The following is a 25,545-nucleotide window of genomic DNA, read 5'->3' as shown; positions in this document are numbered from 1 at the left end:
ACTCTATACTCAGTTACCACTCCTTGACAGTGTATTTGCCTTTAAATGAGTCCCTTCCGGAAGGACTCCTTAACCCAAAGGACTGGTTCTACTACTGACAGCTTCAGGCACACCTGGCCTCTGGCTCTCCTTTCACATTGTCCCTTGCTGAGACTCATGATATCATATAGGCCATTTGATCTCTAACTCCAGAATATCAGAAAGGAAGAATTACAGACCTCAGAGTCAGGAGCAAAAGATTTTTTTTTTTTTTTTTTAAAGACTGAGCAATGAAAAGTTATAGAGTAAAAAAAAAAATATATATATACACACACACACACACACACACACACACACACACCTTTCACCTTACTCTAGCCTTCACTAATGAAGTTGTCTGGCAAACTGGTGTATGTCAAGTTCCAAGAAGAAAGATTCAAGCTTTATGTGTTGACATAAAACATTTCTCATTTATTATTCCTTTTATTTCTAGTTCCCTTATGCCTCTTGCCATAGTATAGTACCTGAACAGTTAATTTCTCCTATTTTACATCTTTATTTTTGTCTTTTCCCTAGGACCATCAACACTGATTCTCTGTCATGAGTAAAAACACCTGACAAGAGTACTTTGATGGATGAAGGAGCCTAAATTATCATGAGACACTGTCTATACCTCCAGTGAGTCTGGCTTCATAGGACAAAAACTATACTAGGAAGGACAACAGACTATGTTCTAGTCCTAAGTCACCATATTTAATCTCCACTGCTTCAAGACAAACTGAAGGAAAAGACTTTGCAAACATCTATTTTTTATCCTTAAGGACAGCCATTGCTCTTCTTATTTCAAAAATGAGACAAAGTCAGACTGTGAATGAGAGAATCCAAGACCAGATCTGTTCAACTACAAAACCCCTGAACTTCAGAGTCATCTTACTCTTCTGGTTCCCTTTGCCTTCCCATTCTCCTTCTCCTTAACATTACACGGACTTTTACCTCTAGCACCTGATACCTACCATATACTGCAACTAAATTATAAATTTTTTTTTTAAGATTTTGTTTATTTATTTGAGAGCAAGGGAGAGAGAACACGTGCACACAAGTGGAGGAAGGGGCAGAGGGACAAGGAGACTCTGCACTGAGTGTGGAGCCCCACATGGGGCTCAATCCCAGGACCCTGAGATCATGACCTGAGCCGAAGTTAGACATTTAACTGACTGAGCCACCCAGGCCTCTAAATTATAACTTACTAACCACAAGATTAGTTGGAGGCTACGGCATGGTTGGAGTCATGGATCAAACCAGGCCCTGACTTGTGTCTGCTTTAAAGTCCGGACGCCTTGATAAGGGGTTAAGGACAGGAAAGTTGAGTAACACTGAGAAAGGGTCTGTGCTACGTGTCGTGTGCTCGCCTACGTGACTTCCCACACGCTCTCCCTACAGAAGGGAACAATGTGGTCAGGGTCATGAATTCTTAGTTGGTCCTTGTTGTTCCTGTACTTTCCATAACCCACTCCCTGGTTGATTGTAACTTCTTGTATCAATAGTAGCTAATGGCATTAGCCGTGACTACCTGGCATCACGAGATTTGTTTGTAGTTAATGTAAACTTCTTATAGGAACTTGCGGTTATCTGACGTATTACTCCTTCTATTGTGGTCTGCCTTATAATTGCTTGTAGGATGTGGAATAAAATCGGCACTGTTGGACATCCTCCTCAGTGCTCCTCCTGCCCCCATCTCTTTGTCTCTTAATTTCTTTTCACCATCCTCTTACCTTCATGTTCCTGGTCGATTTGTCGCACTGGCCATGACGTTCAGCATATTCTCTTTTCCAAGGTATTTAGAACTTTAAAAGAAGATGGAAGCCAGCCCAAGTGGCCAAGGGTGGCACTTACCAAGCATGGACTCTGTCTAATGCCTGTCATTAAGAACATCCTCAAAAAAAAAATAATGCCTGTCATTTAAGAACATCCTCAAAAAACTCTTCTGTTTGGGATCCTAGCCTTCTTTTTACCATGGTTCCCTTTAACAATCTGGAGCAGTTTCTTTAACTTTTCTTAAAATAACACTTTTGGGGAGCCTGGGTGGCTCAGTTGGTTAAGCCTCCCACTCTTGATTTCAGTTCTGGTGGTGATCTCAGGGTCCTGGGATGGAGCCCTGGAGTAGGGGTCTGTGCTCAGTGGGGAACCTGCTTGGGATTCTCTCCCTCTCCCTCTGCCCCTCCCCCTGCACGCTCTCTCTCCCTCTAAAGTGAATAAAGGCATCTTTTTAAAAAAGAGGACAGAAAAAATAACTTTAAATTCATAAAATATATATGATTTCAAAAGAAACTAATTGCCAATTTTTAAATGCAGTTATTAAAATACTTAAGAAAAGATTTGTGATATAGAAATGTATAGGCATTTAAATTCACTAAATAACAAGATGTAACAGTGATTGTATTAACTACTATACTCAAAAATAGTGATATTGAGCTAATGGGTTAACAATTGTATTGCTATACATGTGCACTAGAATGGAACAATTAAATAAATGGATGAGATTGTTAGTCACATTTCTCACTATTTTTTTAAAGATTTTATTTATTTATTTGAGATATATATGGAGAGAGAGAACACGAGCAGGAGCTAGAGGCAGAGGGAGAGGGATAAGCAGACTCCCCACTGAGCAGGGAGCCCAATGCAGGGCTCAATCCCAGGACCCGGGACATGACCTGAGCCCAAGGCAGATGCTTAACCAACTGAGCCACCCTGGTGCCCCTCTTACTATTATTGTAGGCATTTATGGATAAGCAAGGGGAGGAAGCTAAAATGATCTAGGTGTTAATGGATTAGGCTTGAAGGCATTAGTATGAACTCATATTTAGTTCAATTTAAGTACTAGCAGTAACATATAGAATATTGATACATATGTACCCATGTATGAGGAATATATATTTCTTTGCTATCTCAGAGAGCCTAAACAAATGGTACCCCCTTAGCAACCACCACACTGAAAGCCCAGATCTTGCTATTATCATCCTCCAGTAAGAGGAATCAGGGCTTCTTGGGGAAATGGCTGATTCTAGGACTGGGGTAGGAAAATACAAGGTGGGCCTTAGCATGGTGTAATGCCAGTAAATAACAAAGTAATAACACACACCCACAGACATCAAAGGGAGTATGTCAAAGGAGCATAGGCGCCGACAAAAGGAACTTGGAATGGCTAAAGCTTAAACAACTTGAACAACAAAATAAAGTGGTATTGGATTATCACTCGAAATATAAAGTAAATATGCATGACTCTATATTGCTATAAATAAACAATTGCATAAATTAATATTTAGGGTAGAAAAGACAATCTCCTGTGCAGAAGAATTCCAAATACTTTATGTGAATACTCTGCCCTCAAGAAGGTAGAGCATAACTCTCTAATCCTTAGGCATGAGCTTCTCATAGTGACTTCCTTCCAACAAGTATAGTATGGAAAGAAAAGATGGAGGAGTAACTTTATAGTGGAGAAATCTGAGATACTACCTCCGTCAGGTGATCAAGGTCAACATCAATAGTTGAAAATCATTTTGAGGGGCGCCTGGGTGGCTCAGTGGGTTGAAGCCTCTGCCTTCAGCTCAGGTCATGATCTCAGGGTCCTGGGATCGAGCCCCGCATCGGGCTCTCTGCTCAGCAGGAAGCCTGCTTCCTCCTCTCTCTCTGCCTGCCTCTCTGTCTACTTGTGATTTCTGTCAAATAAATAAATAAAATCTTTAAAAAAAAATCATTTTGATAGTATATACTCCTGGCGTGATGTTATGAAAATGACACTTTATCTTGTGGTTGTCTTCCCAATAAACCTTAACCCCAGTCTTATCATGAGAGAAGCATCAGACAGATTACAGTAGTGAGGCACGCTACAAAATTCTTGACCACGACTCCTCAAAACTGTCAAGGTCATCAAAAACAAGAAAAATCTGAGAAACTATCACAGCTCAGAGGATCCTAAGGGGACATGACAACTATAGGTAGCATAGTGTCCTGGACGGGAGCTGGGAAAAGAATTGAAAACCTTAGGTAAAACCTAAGGAAACTGTGCAGACTTTAGTTAATATTAGTGTAGCATTATTGGTTCATTAATCGTAACAAAGGTACTATGCTAATGTAAGCTGTTAATAACAGGAGGAAATTGGGAGTGGAACATATAGGAACGCTATATTATCTCCTTAATTTTTCTGTATATCTAAACCTATTCTAAGAACATATATAATCTATTAAATAAAACAAAAAAAGGTGATAATGATTTAATTGTAACATCAGCATAGTGATTCTTGAGATATCTGTAAAACCTGAAATAGGAAATTATCTGTGATTTCTGTTGGTGACAAAGTCATAGGTACTCCTAATATTATTGTGGTTCATTGTTTGCATTTATATTTAAATTTATAAATTTCAGTTATAGATTAGTAAGACTAAAGATGGAACACTCCCATCCAGATTCTACATACCCTTTGATACAAATTAAGAACCTCGCAGTCTATGGTGATATTAATGGCTTAATTTTACGAAATTGAGACTCAAAGGCATGAATTAGGTTGCTGCAGCTTCCAAACAACATTCATTCTAGGGCCAAGAATTCTTAATGATTTTTTTTGGAATTCTGTTGCTACACTACCTACCAATTTTGGAACTGCTAAACAGAGAGATGGGAGCTCTTCATGGATCAAATGTGCTTTCCTGGCCTTGTGCAATGCTCTGCTTATGCTGCTGTTCAAATCCACAAGATAAAACTGGCTTGGACCTACTGAGGGGAATTCCCAAAGTAAAATTAAATGAGGAAATTCCACTCACACTAAACTCTACTGTCAAAGAACCTCTTTACTTGGAAATGACTTAACAATGGGAGAAAGAGACACTGGTGTCACCATAAAGGGAACAAATCCTAGGCCTTTTCTTCCCTTAAATCCCCACACTGCTCAGCTGGTCGGCAGGAGAAAGAAAGGAAGGGAGGGAGAGAGAGAGGGAAAGGAAGAGACAGAATGGGAGGGCGGGGTTTAATAGCTGGTGCCCATTTAAAGAGGTTGAGAAGGGGCTTATATGTGTATTCGCTTACATTATTCCTAAGGCCAATTCTGATACATCCTTGCGTTTGGGGCGGGGTGGGGGGGGGGATACAGCCATCTGTTACTGTGGATTCTGCTTCTTGGCTTCCAAACGTTATAGCTGTCACCAGAGCAGCCAGCCCAATTGAAGGGTGGGGGGAAGGTGTTAGAGGCAACATCTGTCCACTAAATGCACCACTAAAGAACAGAAAAATCCTGGGGCCAGCCCTCTCTGTTTCCTCGAGTGCTTTCTTTGGTCGGTCCTACTTCTCCACTCCTTTGGGAGTTTCCTGTTCTATTACGTAGGCAAGAGGGTGAGAGGTCCCAGCTTTCATGCTTGTGAGTGGTTTGCATGTGTGTATGCGTTGGGGGAAAGTAAGGCGTGCCTCAAGGGGCTTAGAAAGATCGATTGCCGGTTTAAAACATTTCCGGAGTGTTTGAATGTTTATCTTAAAAAGACAAGCCCCGTCTCAAATTCTGCGAAATGAACAATACTGATAAGAAAAATGAAGAGGGTGGGAAACCCACACAGTCAAATGGAGCTGTCCATGCAGCGGGCGTGACAGGGGAGCTCTCAGAGGAAAGGCGCTATGCAGAGAAGTTTCTCTGGCCCTTCTCTCTCGGTCCACAATCTGGCAACGCTTCCTGCGTAATAGTATTAATAGAAAAGAAACCTAAAACCCGGAGGGGTAGCGGTCGTCGGGCACAGTTTCCAGAAGCCCATACCCGCTGCCGGGAGAGGTCCCTCTCCCCCCGCGACTGGCACAGAATGTGGTGATCCGGCCCGGGGATGACTTCATGCAGCCGGAGCGCGGCGGCGGGAGCAGCTGCTGCAGCCGGCAGGTGGGATTGGGGCCGGTGGAGCTGACCACGCAGTCGGCCCGGCGCGGCGGCACTGCGGCCCCGGGGCAGCGGGCGCTGGGACTCGCGCTGACTGCATCCTGAGAAGGTAAGCAGCCCGGCTATTATTAGCCTCCGCCACGCCGCTTAGTTCTTTTCGCTCGGGTAATAATGGGTTTTGCAATACACAGAGAAGGGAAATATCCTTGCTGCATACTGCAATGGGAAGAGGAGCAACAACTGGAATTGAAATGTTGATCAGCCAAGTGCTTGAGATTGGAGGAGCGGTGTTACTGGGCAAACAAAGAAGGCGGTCAGCCTCTATACTCTTAAAGATAGTCGACCGTTTCAGTGCTAGACTCGCTTAGGCATTGAAGACTCCGAATATGAAATAACTGGGAGTTGCACTTTTATCTTTCTACTTCAGCCTTCACTTGGTTATTTTGTTGTTTTGGAGCAGCAGGTCCTTGGAGGCAGCTTGGGGAACTAATCAGAAATCTCTCCTACCTTTCTCTGTCCTCTCCCTTCCTAGTTATCAAAATTGGTCTGTGCCCATTTCAATGTCAAACACCTACTTCAATACTGAGCCTTTAGAAAAGAGTCTCATATTAGAGGAGAAACTTATCTCCTGGAGTTCAGCTTGGGGTGAGCAGCACTTGTTTCTACCTTATCCCTTCGTTTATCATCTTCTCTCGTCAATTACTTCATTGATTTCCCTGGGATGCCGGGTCCATTCACAGGCCAGATCTTGTCAGATTCAATCCACAACCTCTGTTCCATGACTGATTTTGTCAAGGACCTACAAAGGGCATAGCCCTACACCAGTTTTAGTATTCTCTCTGTATACTCTAACCTGTGTCCTTCCCCCAAATACGTGGCACGAAAAATCCTTCTTTTAACCTAGTACCAACATGGTTCCCGGTAACTTCCTTCGCTGTAGTCGCTGCGGCTACAAGAGAAGAGGATTTCGAGGACAGCAGAATCTGTTGGGGTGTCAGAAAGAGGACCATACTTATATTTTGCTCTCTGTGCATAGGCATAGACGGAACTACGAATGTGAATGTGTCTCTCCAGTTTTTCTTGAAGATTTTTTTTTTTTTTTTTTTTTTTTTGGGCAGCTGGATGGGAGACACCTACCTTGATAGGATTTGAGGTAGGTACTCCCCAAAAAGCAAGCAGTATGTCTGTCCCAGGATTCCCCAATAACCTCGAAAGAGTTTCCAGAGAGGCTTTCCCCACAAGCATTCAGGAAGCCACTGGAGCTGGCCAATCTAAGCCTCAGGTTATTTGAGAATCCTCAAGTTAGTCTTGCCATTTAAGGGTTCTGACCACTTGTTCTAGGATCTCCCCCCACAAACCTCTTGCTACTGAGCTCAAGTGCCTTATTCCTGTTGCCACCTAGGGATGTACATTTGAATAATATGTTCTGAAATGGGTAAGATGGCTGTGATGGGGATTGCAAATGTGCCACTTCACCAACAGAGAGTATTTGCAATAAGCCAGATTAGGGTGTCTGTGTGCCAATACTCTATTTAACAGGGGATCTTTATCTTTAAATTTGAAATGAGACAGTCTGACTCAATAGCCATGTAATTTTATTTTAGCAAATTGAAAGAGGAGCTCAATGAAAAAGAGAGGCAAGGTTTATAGCTAAAATTTTATCTCTGCTTACCTTCCTTTTTAAATACTGCTTTTAGACAAAGACACTAGTTTTGAAAAATCATGTTAATTCTATTATATGCCATTATTGCTTTTCTGAATACAAATTCTTTTTATAAAGTATACTTTAGAAGGATTTGAGTTGGTTTCTTTGTCTCTACCTTTAGTATGAGACAGAGGGAGTGGAGGGGGTAGGCAAATCACACTCCAAGTGGCCCACTCCAGGAACTCTTCCCCTGGATCATGAAAACCTCAGCACCATTTTTTTTTTTTTTTTAGCATGTTGTTGTTATTATGTGTTGAGTGTGGTATGGGTTTGAAATATTAAAATTTCAAGATTCTATAATTTTGAATCAGGCACAGCACACCAAATAGAAAAGGAAACAAAGAGCAAGAACAACAAAACCCTTTATTCTACCACCTTTCTTTACTATCTTAAAATATTTAACTATATAAATAATTATTCTGAATAATAAGTGATAATAAATGTTAATATAATAATTCAGTTTTAAGAAATTATGAAGTACAGATTAGTATAATTAACCTTAGGTATAGTAAAAATTTCTGTAATTTGAGTTTTCTTCATGTTGACTATTAGTGCATGAGAATATCCTAATAATAGTTAGAGATTGAAAGTGTCTATTACTTGGTTTCTGAAGAAACTGAATTCTTTGAGAAGAAATGGGTCAGAATTAGGGGACCAGTACTGCCTAAGCTGGCATCATACCTGCCAGTGATTTTATAGGGGAGATGAATTCACTGAGTTATGGACCTACATTGGAGAAGCCTTTTTGGGAAGAGAGAAAATAAGTTAGAAAATTTAATTTTTTCATTTCAGTGCAACTGAGGAAGATAAATAAATTTAAAGGATTTCTGAATTTGGACTTTATTATATTGAAATAAAACAATTTTTCTGAGAAAATTGTCTAGATTCAGAGCCCTAAGAAGAAATATATGTCTGACTTCATGACTTCATGACTGAAATTGATTTATGACTTTATATCCTTTTCTTTAACTGTTTCCCAGGGAAAGGAAAGATTAATTGCCTGGTGTTCAAAAGATGGAGGAGGAATAAAAAAAAGGGATGTGCACTATTAGATGCTGAATGAACTGCAGACATTTTTGTAGGTTCGACAAGATAGAATGAAGTCAATCTACTGCTTTCTAATCACATAAAAAAAATTCAGTATGGTGGGTGGTCAGTGTTATTAATAACTTAGTACAAATTTAGACATCACAGTTGACCTCATAACAAAAAGGCATTTTCTGACGCTGTCTTACTGCCATTAGCTGCAACTGAAATAGACTTATTTTGAGATTTTGAAAAATGGAAAGAAATAAAAAGTAGAAATAATAAAGCTAAAGAAGTGAATTTCTATTTACCCAGTGTCTCTGCTGAAAATAAGTAGAAAAAGTGCAATTTTGAAAGTTGTCAGTGCTCTCCTAACTGCCAGATTTATGTAATATTTCACCTTTTTCATTATGTCTTATTTTTAAGTTCTCATCCATGTTCTTTTTAAATTAAATATTCATGTTTAAGTATCATTAATAAGTAATATGCATCAGGAACTGAGATATCTCCTTATCTAGTTTCTCACTAATCCCCTTAAGCTATCCTGTGATCAGCCTAAACCAACTGGTCTTTATTTCCAGTTTGTGCCCCATGATGTCACGCCTATATGTCTTCATCTGTTGCTTTCACTCACCCCATATATGTTGAAACCTTGCTCACATCAGACACTTCCTCTTCCATAAAGCTTTCCCCACACCCACCATCCTCATACCAGGTGAGCTTTCTCCCTTGTCTAAATTCCTATTGCACTTTATATCTTGGTCTATTCTTTAGTGTGAACCAATGCCTTGTTCTCCTAAAATAGCTTTGGAGAGCATGTTTGTGACTGACAACCTTTTATTACCTGCAACTCATGGTACAATGCCTAGCTACGTACAGTTCTTCCTTGATTTACAGTGGGTTTACATCCCAATAGACCCATCATAAGTTGAAAATACCCTATGTGAAATGCATTTAATACACCTAACCCACCAAACACCATAGCTTAGCCTAGCCTATCTTAAATGAGCTCAGAACACTTGTATTGGTTTGCAGATGGGCAAAATCATCTAACACGTAGCCTATTTTATGGTAAGTGTTGAATATCTTCATGTAATTTATTGGATACTATATTGAAGGTGAAAAACCAAATTATTACATAGGTATAGAACGGTTGTTAAATGTATCTGTTATTTGCCTCATGACTGTGTGGCTAACTGGGACCTGTGGCTTGCTGCCACTGCCCAGCATCATGAGAGATTACTGTACTTCCTGCTAGCCTGGGAAAAAACCAGTCAGAAATTGAATTGTGGTTTTTACTGAATGTGTATCTCTTTTGCACGATCATGAAGTTGAAAAATCATACATTGAACCATCATAAGTCAGGAAACTTTTGTATATGCATAGTAGACATTCAGCAGTTTGATTTTAGTGAAGAAATTTGTTATTATTTCAGGGTTATATCTCTACCCACTCTTAACCATCAGTCAATTTCAACTCCCAAACTGTGTGCAAGTACTGTTTAGTTTTAAAAATATTTACATAATAATAAATATAGTGAAAGCACATCCAAATAATTATATTCAACAGAAGTTATTGTGAGCTTACAGGTCATTAAATGTATATTAGCTCATATATATTAAAAATATGATAAGCTTAACAAAACAAAACACAACTTTTTAAAAAATTTTATTTATTTATCTGACAGAGAGAGAAAGAGAGAGGGTGCACAAGCGTGCACAAGAGCACACAACGCCAGGGTGGGATGGCAGGCAGGGGGAAGGGGAGAAGCAGGCTTCCTGCTGAGCTAGGAGACCAATGCAGGACTCTATCCCAGGACCCTGGGATCAGGACCTGAGCCAAAGGCAGACGCTTAACTGACTGAGCCACCCATACGTCCCGAAAACAAAACTTCATGTTTTTAAAAAGATTTTATGTATTTATTTGAAAGAGAGAGCATGAGCACAGGTGAGGGGCAGAGGGAGAGGGAGAAGCAGACTCCCTGCTGAGCAGGGAGTCTGTCTCGGGGCTAGATCATAGGACCCTGGGATCATGACCTGAGCCTGAAGGCAACTGCTTAACCAACTAAGCCACCCAGGTGCCCTGAAAACAAAAGTTTAAAGAAGATATTGTATCTACTTTCAACATGCTTGCGTTTTATTGAAAAAGAGAAAGCAGGAGAAGGTGCCTTACATATATAAGCACTTGTCCAGTTTCAAGGCACTCTGCCAGGTACGTTCATCCGTGAAATCAAATTGCAGCCTTCTACTCTATGCTAATTTTACTTTAGGAAACTGAGACTCAAAGATTCACCTAAATGTTTAGCAGACATTCTATCCATGTTACCATGCTGCTCTTTGAAGTGTTAAGAGTGAAGGAAGGCATTATAAAAACACAAAGTCAGAGCTATCAGAGTCCTTTAAAAATTGTTTTGTAATTAGTCTTTCCAGTGTTTCTTAAACTTTTGGGCCTTAACATCCCCTTTGATAATTCAGTAAAGTCTATGCATCCACTCCCCAAGTATATACACAAACACACAAATACATGTAGCAATTTGCATACAATTGCAGGTGTTTAAGGACCCACTAAAGTACTCCTTAGCAAATGGTTTAAGAACATCTGCTCTGGGTTCACTTTAACAAGATGTGTGTCCTTTATTAGCCCAGACATTTTTGGTACTTGAAACAACATTCTCCTCCTTTTCTTCTCCCCGCTTTAGAACCCAAAATGAGAGCTCCTCATTATCACTGGCACAAAGGCAGCTGAGATGATTCGAAAACAAGTAAGTGCCAGTGAGAAAAGTGATTCAAAGAACCCTGATTCATGGAAAAGGAATCCCAGAAGGAGTTCTGAATGTTACACATTCCAAATGATTTATTTAGGGTTTTCCAATCAAAACCATTTTTTACAAAAAAAGAAACAGTTCTAGACTTAGAGTACTGTAGTGCCAAATATGTGTAAGAACATTGCCAGCAGTTGAGCGATGTAGGCTCCTTTGAAACATACTCAGTTTTCTTACGATGGATGTATGTTTGCCTCAAAGTTACTATTTCTTTCTAGTGATGCTGTCTGCAGTAATGTATTTGCTTTTGCCATGTTAGGGGGAGAATGACAATTTTTTTTTTTGAAGATTTTATTTTTATTTATTTGAGGGAGACAGTGAGAGAGAGCATGAGCGAGAAGGTCAGAGAGAGAAGCAGACTCCCCGTGGAGCTGGGAGCCCGATGCGGGACTCCGGGATCATGACCTGAGCCGAAGGCAGCTGTCCAACCAACTGAGCCACCCAGGCGTCCCGAGAATGACAATTTATGTTCATCTCTCCTAGGTTATAAAACAATTGCCAGCATAAAAGTACATTAAAAATTAACTGATCCCTGAAGAGACCGGTACTAGCTAGCTTGGTTTGCTGATGCTAGTATTCGAAAAGAAGTGTGACAACATTAATCTAGGAAAAAAACAGAGATGGAGAGAAAGAAAACTCAAGGGGCCACCTTAAGCTTTTGGTTTCCCTACACTTCCCAAAATATGATAATAGCTGTTTAAGCTCCTAAAATAAGGGCAATTTTTTAAAAATTTATTTATTTCATATAAAGAGGAAGAAAGAGAGAGCACAGATTGGGAGGGAGCAGCAGAGGGGATAGGGAAAAGCCAGCTCCCCACTCAGCAGGGACCCCTATGCGGGAGTTTGATCCTAGGTTTCCCAAAATAAGGGCAATTTTATGGAAATTTTATAATGTGCCCAATGCAAGGTAAATTTATACTTTATTTTATAGTGGATTTTTATTTTTTATTATGGTAAATTAGGAATAACAAAATTAGCTGTTTTAAGCATTTTTAAGTATGAAATTCACAGATATTAAGTACATTCACTATGTTGAGCAGTTTTCACCGCTATCCATTTTCAGAACTTTTTCATCATCCCAAACAGAAACTTTGTACTCATTAAGCAGTTACCCTTCATCTCCCCACCTCTCAGCCTCTGGTAAACTCCATTCTACTTTCTGGGTCTATGGATTTGCCTATTCTAGCCACCTCATATAGTGGAATCATAAAATATTTATCCTTTTATGTCTGGTTTCTGTCACTTGGCATAATGTTTTCAAATTTTATCCATGTTGTAGCATGTGTCAAAATGGCATTGCTTTTTATTTTGTTTGTTTTTAAAAGATTTTATTTATTTATTTGAAAGAGAGAGAGAGAATGAGAGCTCTGGAGCATGAGAGGAGGAGGGTCAGAGGGAGAAGCAGACCCTTGCTGAGCAGGACTCCTGCTGTGGGACTGGATCCAGGGACTCCAGGATCATGACCTGAGCTGAAGGCATTTACTCAATCAACTGAGCCACCCAGGCGCCCAAAATTGCATTACTTTTTCAAGCTGAATGAGATATATATATATATATACACATATACACACCTACAGTGTTTTTTAGTTGCTAAACATTTTCAGTACATTGCCTATTATTACACTGATGATATCTAGCACAAAACACTACCATATCACCTTTAGTAGAGGCCTAATATGTACAGAGAATGTCCCATGATTTTATTAAATGAAAAATTGATAAATATTAAGTTCCAAATTGTTTTTTGATTTCAAGGTATGTGGTAATGGACACAAAGTTGCCCATCTTCATATGTTAGTGCTTTTACTTTTTTGTTTTTATTTTGTTGTTGATGGTACCAAAACCCAGGATTGGTGCTTTAATTTTTTTTTTTTTTTAAGATTTTATTTAGTTATTTGACAGAGATCACAAGTAGGCAGAGAGAGACAGGCAGAGAGAGAGGAGGAAGCAGGCTCCCTGCGGAGCAGAGAGCCCGATGCGGGGCTTGATCCCAGGACCCTGGGATCATGACCTGAGCTAAAGGCAGAGGCTTAACCCACTGAGCCACCCAGGTGCCCCAGTGCTTTAATTTTTGATGAAGAAATTCTTGGAGTGGTATTGTTGGGTCAGAGACAATACATGAGCGTTTATAATTAGAAAAAGTATGTTGACTATAAAAATCATAAACTTCTGGGGCGCCTGGGTGGCTCAGTGGGTTAAAGCCTCTGCCTTCAGCTCAAGTCATGATCCCAGAGTCCTGGGATTGAGCCCCGCATAGGGCTCTCTGCTCGGGAGGGAGCCTGCTTCCTCCTCTCTCTCTCTGCCTGCCTCCCTGCCTACTTGTGGTCTCTGTCTGTCAAATAAATAAATAAAATCTTTTAAAAAAAAATCATAAACTTCTTCAACAGATAGCATTTATGTATTTTCTGCAGCCATTTCTTTCTTTTTTTTTTTTTTAAGATTTTATTTATTTATTTGACAGAGAGAGATCACAAGTAGGCAGAGAGGCAGGCAGAGAGAGAGGAGGAAGCAGGCTCCCTGCCGAGCAGAGAGCCCTATGCGGGGCTCGATCCCAGGACCCTGGAATCATGGCCTGAGCCGAAAGTGGAGGCTTTAACCCACTGAGCCACCCAGGCGCCCCTCTGTCCCATTTCTATCTTTAAAATGAATGCATGTAATATAAGGGAATCCATTTACTATGATTTGAGCAAGGAAATATTCTCACTTTTTTCATTTCTGTTCATGGAGGAAAAATATTATACATAAGTCTTGACAGATTTCAAGTCTCTCAACACATTTTATCATTTCAAAGATATTACAGAGTACATCACAGATGTCAGTCAAGTCTTACAACAACAGTGTAGAAAACTAGAAACATCTATATCTAGGTGTGTGTGAGTGTGTGTGTGTGTGTGTGTGTGTGTGTGTATGTGTGTTTTAAGCTCCAGCAATGGGTCATTTGAATCCAGCCTAATCTAAAATTTGGTCTGTTTTTTAGTTCAAATTTATGTACCTGCATTATAGTATATCTTTTATTTTGTTGGGTTTTTTTTCTTTAGTTTCTTTTTAATGTATCCATTTTAATTTATCCTGACAGGAGTGTTATATTTAAGATAAACTACAGAATATTGGTACATATGAAGTAAAACAGAATTGGCAAAACTTTTCACTACCGTTCTCAGAAGATTATCTTGATTTGCATTGTCCAAGAGGGGAGAAACAAAGAAGCTTGCTGGGGATTGCATCATGTTGTACCCGAATTAGACATTAACATGCTACAATGTCAAGGATGAAGCAACAAGTTTATAACATATATTTTTTTAAAGATTTTATTTATTTACTTATTTGTCAGAGAGACAGAGTATGCACAAGCAGGCAGAGTGGCAGGCAGAGGAGAGAGAAGCAGGCTCCCTGTTGAGCAAGGAGCCCGATGAGGGACTCGATCCCAGCACGCTGGTTTCATGACCTGAGCCGAAGGCAGCGGCTTAACCGGCTGAACCACCCAGGCATCCCTATAACATATTTTTGAAAAGCTGCTTAAAACTGAAAGATTGCAAGAACATAGATAGACATAGCCTAGATATTTCACAACAGTATTTTAAGGCATGCTTTTTCTTTGGTTAATTGGGATGGAGAACGTATTAATAGGCATTTCTCTATGATTTACTTTTGTTTTTATTTCTGCCTGATCAAACCTTCTTTTAAAAACAGACATGAAACAAATAAGCATTCTGACCTTTGCCTAAATAAGCAACAAGAAACCCACATCTTAATCAATGCACTGCCATGTTGATGAGACTGAGGGTAGAAATATTGGGTGTTTTGGTCATTGCAATCATAGCAGCAGTGCAACCTACTTTTTTCCTTCTGTTGTATACTACAGAATCTGACTGCATAAACCAGGAAGTCAGTAATCTTTAATGCCATTTCTTTTCTTTTCTTTTTTTTTTTAAGATTTTATTTATTTATTTGACAGAGAGAGAGACAGCGAGAGAGGGAACACAAGCAGGGGGCATGGGAGCAGGAGCGGGAGAGGGAGAAGCAGACTCCCTGTTGAGCAGGGAGCCAGATACAGGCTGGATCCCAGGAGTCTGGGATCCATGACCTGCGCTAGAGGCAACCGCTTAACAATGGAGCCACCCAGGTGCCCCTTTAATGCCATTTCTAACACTCCTCTCCATGATTTTTCACACTCAGGTTCTCTGATAATTGAAATGTAGTGAAAAACAACCAGGGTGTTAATACACTCTATCCACTAACAGAACTTAATCCTGCTAGGACTTGCAAAAATAATGTTGCATATGGATTGGTGGATACCCAGTGGAGTCAGTGAGAATAATCTGTCTGACTTACCAAGTCCAAGTACAAATTTGAAGATGGTCAAAAAATTTTTTTAAAGAATTTATTCATTTTATTTAACAGAGCATGAGCCAGGGGGAGAAGCAGTGGGAGGGAGAGAGAGAGAGAGAAAGAGAGAGAGAGAGAAGCAGACTGCCCGTTGAGCAGGGAGCAGGATGCCAGGCTCATCCAGGAACCCTGTGATCATGACCTGAGCCAAAGGCAGATGCTTAACCGACTGAGCCACCCAGGCACCCCAAAGACTGTCAAATTTTAAATATTGTGATGATATTAAAAGATGTAAAAATTTTTCCTCTACAGTAATATATGAAAATTTTAGAAAAGTATAATTACACATATGGGGTTTATTTATAAGATAAGCTCACTGGAGAACAATGCACTTTTAAAAGGCTTCATGCTGAAAAGACTGCATTCCTATTTTTTTAACTACTACCCTCCAAAACAAATTGTGACAGATCATTGTTCGTCCAAATTAATCTCTCATCTTGAATTGGGTTTTTCTTGAGGAAACTGCCTTCAACTAATTTGTGCTTTCCTGCAGTGGATCAAGCCAAAATACAAAAGGGCTAACATTCTTATGACACATCCATATATACTAGGATTTTCAAATGATTACAGCCTTTTAATAACCTGAGAATTTCCATTGATAAAAGTTGGTCAAGACATGGCTGATGCTCCTATAGAAGACAAATCTAAATTTCATTTTTTATATTATCTCCATCTTAGAGAACAACCTAGGATTGCAAAGCCAAGCAAAGAATGAAAGAGTAGCATTTTATAAGTAGTACTGTTTTATAAGTAGTATTTTATAAGTAAGTATAAGAGTATATTTTAAGGGGCGCCTGGGTGGCTCAGTGGGTCAAAGCCTCTGCCTTCAGCTCAGGTCATGATCCTGGGGTCCTGGGATCGAGCCCCGCATCGGGCTCTCTGCTCAGCAGGGAGCCTGCTTCCCTTCCTTTCTCTCTGCCTGCCTCTCTGCCTACTTGTGATCTCTCTCTCTGTGTCAAAAAAATAAATAAAAATTTTTAAAAAGTATTATTTTATATGTGTTCAGGTTTCTAGAGAGCTTATTAGTATCACATACTACGGTAAACACTCAGTAAATGTACACAGTTATTTTAAAACTAAAGTATCAAGAGCATAAAAATTTCTGCAAGTCAAATGATTAGTTTCATATTTGGCTTTATAGGCATTTATAAAATATTTGTTGAACAACAAAATAAATCAGTACAATTTAGTTTAGATAGCTGCCCCCAAACACAAAGTAATTGACATTTTACACATGTTCATTATGAGTATGATGAGTTATGGATGAAATTACCCTCCCCTGCTTCTTGCTAAACCATACACTCTTCCCTCTGAGGTTTTGGTAAGGTGGGAATTAGAAATGATGCATATTAAAGCTTGAGATATATCTAGTAAGCAGTTTAAGACACTCAACCAAGCATAGTCCATTTACCCAGGACAGAAGAACGTGACATTACCCTTCTTCATTCAACTGCAATGGATTTGGACTTTTAGAAAATTCATCATACAAGATACAGATTTTTTTTTAATTTTAATAATAATAAACTGTTAGTCAGTGGTTCTCTTATCTCCATGCCTTTTTCTATCTCATTTATTGTAAAGAACACTGTTGTGGAGAAAGCAAAATTTCAGTTGATTGATAGCATTTTCTACCTGTATGCAGGTTTGAGATAATGGTCTTGTAACATTTCACTGGGGCTTTTTGAAGTCACTATTTCAGCACAAAAATTAAATCTGACACTAAAATGATCTGACGTTAGACAGTTCATTGAATAAGTGGTGGAAAGTTGGCATCTTGGTTATTATTTTTTAAAAAAAATACTAACTTGTTCAAGCCAACAACTTAAATGTTTCAATTTCCCCTTAATAAATAAAAAGGAAAATGAAATACCATGGCAGTAGAGTGTTAGGAAAGCAAAGAATGGAGTTGATCTCAAAATGTTCGAAGATAAAATTAATGTTTTTTTGTACAGTTAGATAAAATTTTACTGAGAGCTCTCGGGCAGCTTTTAATCACTTTCAGAACGAATCAAAATGCTCCAAACAGCATCTTCAAAGTATGCTGATCACTAGACCTTCCCCTCCCTTTGTTTGCTTTGGAAGTTTGGGCTACCACTTATGTCTAAATCATATATTTTAAGAAGTGGATGTGAGCTTTGAATCCTAGCTAGTTTCAGTCCCACCTCTATGATTTACCAGCTATGTGACTTAGGGTAAATTACTTAACCTCTGTGAGTGGTTTCTTGGTATTTAAAACAGGAAAATCACAGAGTTTTTGTGAAGATTAAAGAAGAGAACATAAAAGAATTTAGTGCAGTATCTGAAACATTGTAAATATTAATAAATGTTTCCAATTTTTATCCTTTTTATTCTCATGGGAAACTTACAACCAGACCTCATTACCACAAGTTTTCCCAAATGTTTATGAACTCTTTTCCTGCTTCTCCCATGTTAGTTAAACTAAGCTTTGAAATGACCCGGAGCCTCATGGGAAGATGTCTCTGTGCAGGTAGTGCCACTGGTGGGAGAGGTTAATGCCAACAAAGCAAAGTTGCCGAGCTCTAATCTGGCAGTAGCTGGGGGAATGAGACTTAGTTTCTATTTTTAACTCTGTAAGTAGTTGATTGGATGACCTGGCAAAAGTCAGTTGGCTATTAATTCTGCATCTTATTATTTTTTTTAATTTTACCGTATGTCTAATCACTTGTCACTAACCCATTATCAGAAATGCTGTTAAGATTGTTTTGAGTAAGGGTGTTGATATCAGAAGCAAGTGACAGATAAAATGGGGAGGCTTCCTTATTTAAAAGCAACAGTTGACTTTTTTTTTGGTTGGGGGGGAAGGTAATACAATGTGAAGGTTCCTGGGAGAGAACAACTTTAACTTATAAAGAATTTTTTTTTATTTAAAGATTTTTATTTATTGATTTGACAGAGAGAGATCACAAGTAGACAGAGAGGCAGGCAGAGAGAGAGAGAGAGAGAGAGGGAAGCAGGCTCCCTGCTGAGCAGAGAGCCTGATGCAGGACTTGATCCCAGGACCCTGAGATCATGACCTGAGCCGAAGGCAGCGGCTTAACCCACTGAGCCACCCAGGCGCCCCTAACTTACAAAGAATTTTTAACATTCACTTCCACTAACAAAAATCTTTGAAGAGTCGCTAATTATCTGCCTTATTATACTCAAATATATATACGTGGTATATTATTTGTATATATATATATATATGTATATAAATGTTATCTAAATACACATATTTATGTATAACAATTGAAGAAGTTTCTCATTATTCATATCATTAAATTGTACAGAAGGAAAATTATTATTGTTATTATTTTTAAAAGATTTTATTTATTTATTTGACACAGAGAGAGAGACAGCGAAAGAGGGAATACAAGCAGGGAGAGTGGGAGAGGAAGAAGCAGGCTTCCTACCAAGCAGGGAGCCTGATGCAGGGCTTGATCCCAGGACCCTGGGATCATGATCTGAGCTGAAGGCAGGCACCTAACGACTGAGCCACCCAGGTGCCCCCCAAAAAAGAAAATTAACTTGTAACTCCATTGTATATCATATGCCAAGGACTCTTTGGTATGTAATATCTATTTTACTGAAGCTCCAAGAATTTAAAACATACAAGCATTTTAATACTCAGTCTTGTGCATTCCTAGGTGCTATTGATTAGAGTTGATCAATAGCAACACCTTTAAACTGAAATAAAAACATCAAGCCTCAATGTGAAAACTTGAGTGGCAACACCTATGAATCACCTATAAAACCTGCATTGTTAATACACAAATGGGCTTTACTATGATGAATTTGGGGGCTTAAAAAGCACACAGTTTTACATTTCTTAAGAAGATTTATTTATTTATTTGAGAGAGAAAGAGTGCATGCATGTTGGGAGGGTTGGTTAGAGGTTGAGGGAGTGGGAGAGAGAGTATCCTCATGCAGACTCCCTGCTAAACGAGGAGCCTGATGCAGGTCTTGATCCCAGGCCCCAACCAAGATCATGACCTGAGTTGAAACCAAGAGTCAAATACTTAACCAACTGAGTCACCCAGGTACCCCACAGCTTTAGGAATTTTAATTCAGTATGTAAATATGCTAACTTATGTTAAAATTTCTGTAACTTTAGGGTCAAAGTAATTTGAAAGTTATTGGTGTTACTTTTCTGGTTTCTAATAACTGCTGTCTCAAACTCATTACCAAGACAAAAATATCCCTGGCTTAGAGTTTCTGCCCAATTAATCACATACTGGGATATCTCTTGGATATCGGTAAAATGATATATTTTACAGCAAGCCTATAAAATGACTTTCCACTTGGCAGGCAACCTTCAACAATAAAATATACCTGATATTCCAATTTTGCAAAACAATTATATCACATAAATGTTACCTTAATAAATGGCAGGTGACTATTAAGGTTTAATCATTCTCCAAACACCTTTTACCACTTATTAATAGAATACTGAGTAAGCAACAGTTCTGTAGTTTTTACTCAGATTTTTATTTAGACTCAAGTGTAATCTGTATTTCCTTTTCTTTTTTCAAGATTTTATCTATTTATTTGAGAGAGAGAGTGAGCGACAGAGAGAAAGAGAGAAAGAGAGAGAGAGACCTTGAGCTGGGGAAGGGAAGAGAAGCAGGTTCTTGCTGAGCAGGGAGCCTGATGTGGGATTCGATCCCATCACCCTGGGATCATGACCTGAGCCGCAGGCAGACACTTAACCAACTGAGCCGCCCAGCGCCCTGTTATCTGTATTTCTATAGTGCTTTTATATCTACCATCTCACGTAAGGAGAAGGAAGCTTTCTAGGGCTTTTATGTCGGCTTCTTAAGTGGAGCATGCTTTAACATTTTTCATTTAAAATACTATATAAAAATTTATATGGTCTAATTAAATAAAAATATTAGGAAATCTATGGAACATTTGAAACACTCAAACACACAAAAACAGGGATATATTTGAAAACATGAATTTCTAATGTATTTATTTAGGTTATCTATGTTGAACTTTATTTCATTCATCTACATAGTAGCTCACACAACCACCTTCTCTGTTAATTATTTTAAGATCCTGAAAGTAGGAAACAATATAGAAACTAACTAAAATTTCCTTTTTGAGAAATGTTAAGTGAAAAGAGAAGAATATTAAATAGTAAGTAAAGCATATTGGTTTTGAATATCACATACATAGAGGAAAAAGACCCAAAGAAAGTTAAAAAATCAATTATCAATAATTAACTTAAGAAATAGAAAGCCAGGGTGACCTTTACTTCCTCTCAATACCAATCTCATCTGCTATTTCCAAACTCATTACAAAGTATATGTATTACTCAACTGTTTAAGAAGAATATATGCTGGGGCACCTGGGTGGCTCAGTGGGTTAAGCATCTGCCTTTGGCTCAGGTCGTGATCCCGGGGTCCGGGGATCAAGCCCCGCATCGGGCTCTCTGCTCAGCGGGGAGCCTGCTTCCCTTCCTCTCTCTCTGCCTGCCTCTCTGCCTACTTGTGATCTCTGTCTGTCAAATAAATAAATTAAAAAAAAAAAAGAATATATGCTGGTTTGGATGTGTTTTGTAACATCTAAACCTTGCCGAGTGTTGCTAAAATGTTTGATTTTTATATAGATTTCTGGAAGTTCACATTAGAGGAAGGGAAGTTTTCCCTCAACCTGAAATAACAGTGATAAATAAAAATTTCTTTTGAAGTACTGTCTACTTTCAAAGCATTTTTATATCCATTCTCTTCCTGGATTATCCTAACTCTCCACAGTTGGTAGAGCAATGGTTATCTTCATTTTGCAGAGAGGAAAACTGAAGTTCATGAAGTTTAGCAGTTTGCCCACTTCAGCAGTACACAGAGTTATTAAATAGCAGGGCAAGAATTCAGACTTGCTTCATGCCCTGGTCAATCTAGTGCTTTCCTAGATGCTGCAAAAACTGGACATGTATAAGGGTAAGCACGAAAATGGATATAGGCTTAGATCTGTTCCTACTTATAAATTTGCCTGTAGACCTCACTGGAGCCTGTACCAGGACAATCTACGTGGATTACTTTCATCAACTGAAAGAGGTGGTCATATTAAATAAGCTTCTAGGTTTAATTAAAAAACAAAATAAAAGAAAACTATACTGTTGTTGTTTTTTTTTTCACCATATTCCAGTTTGTATTTTGTCATTATCAGCTTCTTTTCTAGAGAACCATGCCTTCAACTTTAAGGGTTGCATTGCATAATAAACATGGATGATGCTGACGGCTTATCTGAGTTAAGTAATGTATGAATCTAGTTTCACTGACACGGTGCTAACAGTCATGAGATTACATCATTTTATTTATACACACACTTGTATACACATTAGCAAAAAATAATTTTTGTTTCAAACTAGAACATTATTTGTATAATTTGCAACCTAATTGGAGCACTTGGCCATATAATCTATAATTTTAAAAGTTAATTAAAATTCACAGAAAATTCTCTTCTGTAACTACATTGGACACTTGTATTGCATTTCTACTAGGTGTCTATTAAGTATAAAATTATTTTAAACAAGTCATTTATAATATGTGCCTCAGTATTTTTGTGCTTCTGAAATATCACCACTATAATCTGCTTTTTAAAATAGTCTGACACCTACCAAGTACTCCTTCACCTCCTACAAGAAAGCAAGAAAAAGAAAGCATTTATGTTTTTAATTTTAGTGAAGGGTTCTTGATTTAAGAATTAGTCATTTGCTGTCATTTGAATTTCAACTATTCTTGTAAGTACTTGGTTCTTTTTGTATGACTTTTCTGTAGTTTTCACACATATCACCATTAATTTCATCTTTCACTTTGTCTTCTTAGAAATAACATTATGGTTTTGAACTGTTTATCAGTAACAGATAATGGCAGGAAATGGTGATTCTGGTTTTTGGTTAAAAAAAAAAATGAGAAACTAAAGGAATAGTTACTATAGCATTCCCCCCCCTCCATTTAATTAATCAGCCATTCACATCAGTGAATATTAGATTTTGAGACTACAGATCCAAATACTAAATGTTTTACATATTTGGAAAAGTGAAAAATAATACTTATTTTGCTTACCCTGTCCTAAATGCTGCTCTAAAACCGAATAGATTCCCTCTCACAACAATCCTAAGAGGAAGACACTATTATTACCTATTTTATAGATAAGCAAATAAATACAGAAAATGATTAAGTTATCCACGGTCACACAGCGAGTAAGGTACAGCTATAGTATTTAAAACCAGTTTAAAATATCTAAAATCCGTTATCGTGAGAGTCCATATTCCCAACCCCTGTAATGAATGTAAGGGTTTTGATCCTACCATTTGTTACATGCCCATTTACTTGCTTGTGGAAAGAAAGAGAGGGGAGGAAGTAAAGAAGGAAGAGCTGAAGGCAGGAGAGATGTCAAAATTCTGCCAGTTCGTTGATAACTGCTACATAATGATGTTCAGTTTAGGTTCTTATAGCATCTTCAATGCAATAAATAATTTAAAATTTTCTCAAGTGAAGTCTTTGATAATATTATCAGATGGAGACAGCCAGTGACTTTCTATTTACTAATAATCATAATTGAAGTGTTAAGGCAGTCTCCTATTCAGAACAAAACTAATTCTGGTAATTTTCACAGCAATACATATATTTTAAAATTATTATCAGGGTTTTCTTCACCCTCAGCACTCAGCTTACTTAATTTTAATTTTTCAAAAGCCCATAAATTTTAGTAAGATTTTAAGTTAGGCTTAAATCATAGGAAAATTAAAGGAGTTTAGAATCTGTAACAGAAGGAAATCACCCCCTTCCCATCCCATGCTCACGTCTGTTCATTTCTATCAGAATTGTTCCATCGAGAAAGGAGGAATTATTCTGATTGGTCAGATTTAATGGACCACTCATTGAGCCATATTTTACTGTTACTGCATGTTTAAAGGTACACAGCAATGGTTCTCACATTCTTACTTGCCTATAATTTGATCCTGTGAGAGCAGATGTGTCGAGTGAGGATCCTTGAAACCTCCATCTCAGTCTCCTCCCTCTTGCATGTCTTGCAGGGGAAAGGGGGCGGGGGTGTGTGTCTTAATCCAGCAGACAATGGGCCCTTCTGTCTTTTATAGGCTGTTTCCATGCCTATGAGTCAAACTCTGTTTGAGCCTGGAAAAATCTTACTCTCTTGTCAACTTCTTCCTTCAGTATGTACTCAGAAAACAGTAAAATACCTCAAGTAAGTCTTTACCATAGCTCTGAATTCAGGATTATCAAGAAGTAATCCCCAATCTCAGATATGTTCTGTATCTTAATAGATAATTTTGTATTTATAGTTAACATTTACTCTGGATTATTCAGATGTGCGATTAGAAACTATTTCTGTCTGCAAGTGCTGAAAGGCAGGATTAAGTATGGATTTTCATCAAAGTAATTTAGAAACTGTATTTGTTTCTTATGTACGAGCCACTATCCTAGAGACTGGTGATAGAGTGCTAAACAGAGTGGTTATAAACCACACTGATTCCAGCAACATTGTTAAGAAAGGATGAAATTCAGGGGCTCCTGAGTGGCTCAGTCATTAAATGTCTGCCTTCAGCTCAGATCATGATCCCAGGGGCCTGAGATCTAGCCCTACATTGGGCTCCCTGCTCAGTGGGAAACTGGCTTCTTCCTCTCCTACTCCCTCTGCTTGTGTTCCCTCTCTTGTTATCTCTCTCGCTGTCAACTAAATAAATAAAATCTTAAAAAAGGGTAAAATTCAAACAGGAAAGGGGTACAGAAGTCATACGCAAAAAAAACAAGTCTCAGCTTTAATATGCATGGTTGGCATTTTGGGGCTAGAACAAATCTAACACGGGAAGTTTAGGATTAATGATATATAGTCAGTCTAGTTGAACTCTGTTTTATTTAAAACAAGCAATTTTTCCAAACAAAGTCAACAAATCATCAACAGTAATTATGCAAACTCCAGTCTATTTCTTTATTATTATTTTTTTTATTTTTAAGCAATCTTCCTACCGAATGCGGGGCCTGAACTACTATCTGGAGATCAAGAGTCACATGTTCCCCGACAGAACCGGCCAAGTCCCCCTATAGTCCCTTATTTTTAAAAAAATAGAGTCCCTTGGCTTATAATCTGTGGTCATTTTAATATTTTGAGAAACCGACCTTCAGCATTTTGGAAATTAGGTTTTCTTCACAATAAAAATTCTAATATTTGTGCATCAGTTGTATTTCACGCCTCCAAAATGGGGTGAAACTTTACAATTTTAAGTCACAGACCAGTATATTGCCTGTTGATTCTAGGCTTCCAAGGTTTATCGTAAGAAACGGTAGGTGAGAGGAATCTTCATCATGAAAACACACCCAAATTTGAAGTCTGAAACTTTTTTTGATTGGTTAGTGTTGTAGGAAAAGACATTAGGGTTCTAAGCCAATGGCCAAGGAGGAATTCTTGAGACATCTTTGGTGCAAAAGGTGGTTTTTTTTTTTTTTTTTTTAACAGCATGGGGACAGGACCGGTGGGCAGGAAGAGATGCTCTGGGGTCATGAGGAGTGGCCCATTATATTTTTAAGTTGGGAGGGGTTAGGGACAGTGTTAAGTCTCCTAGGTGATGGGTCCCCCAAAATTGGGTACCCCAATAATGGGTCTGTGATTAAAGGAGCAAGACTGATACAAAGCAAAGGTCAAGCAAAGCTTTATTTTGCACCAAGCATCAGGAATCAGACCGACCGTCAAACAGA

At 38.5% G+C, this 25,545-nt stretch overlaps 1 protein-coding gene across 2 annotated transcripts in view; it reads left to right on the top strand.

The window, feature by feature from the left end:
* Positions 1–5,852: 5,852 nt before the first annotated feature.
* Positions 5,853–25,545, top strand: part of PKIA (cAMP-dependent protein kinase inhibitor alpha) — a 94,680-nt gene continuing 74,987 nt past the window's right edge. Inside the window, exon 1 of one of the 2 annotated variants that reach the window (XM_032869152.1) lies at positions 5,853–5,997. The gene's annotated coding sequence lies outside the window, so the exon portion shown is untranslated. The remainder of the gene's footprint in view (positions 5,998–25,545) is intronic. The other variant, XM_032869150.1, reaches the window with a different exon arrangement.

The sequence above is a fragment of the Lontra canadensis genome, unplaced genomic scaffold (assembly GCF_010015895.1).
Source record: "Lontra canadensis isolate GAN:19392208 unplaced genomic scaffold, GSC_riverotter_1.0 scaffold37, whole genome shotgun sequence".
Lineage (NCBI taxonomy): Eukaryota > Metazoa > Chordata > Mammalia > Carnivora > Mustelidae > Lontra > Lontra canadensis.
This window is presented reverse-complemented; position numbering and strand designations above follow the sequence as displayed.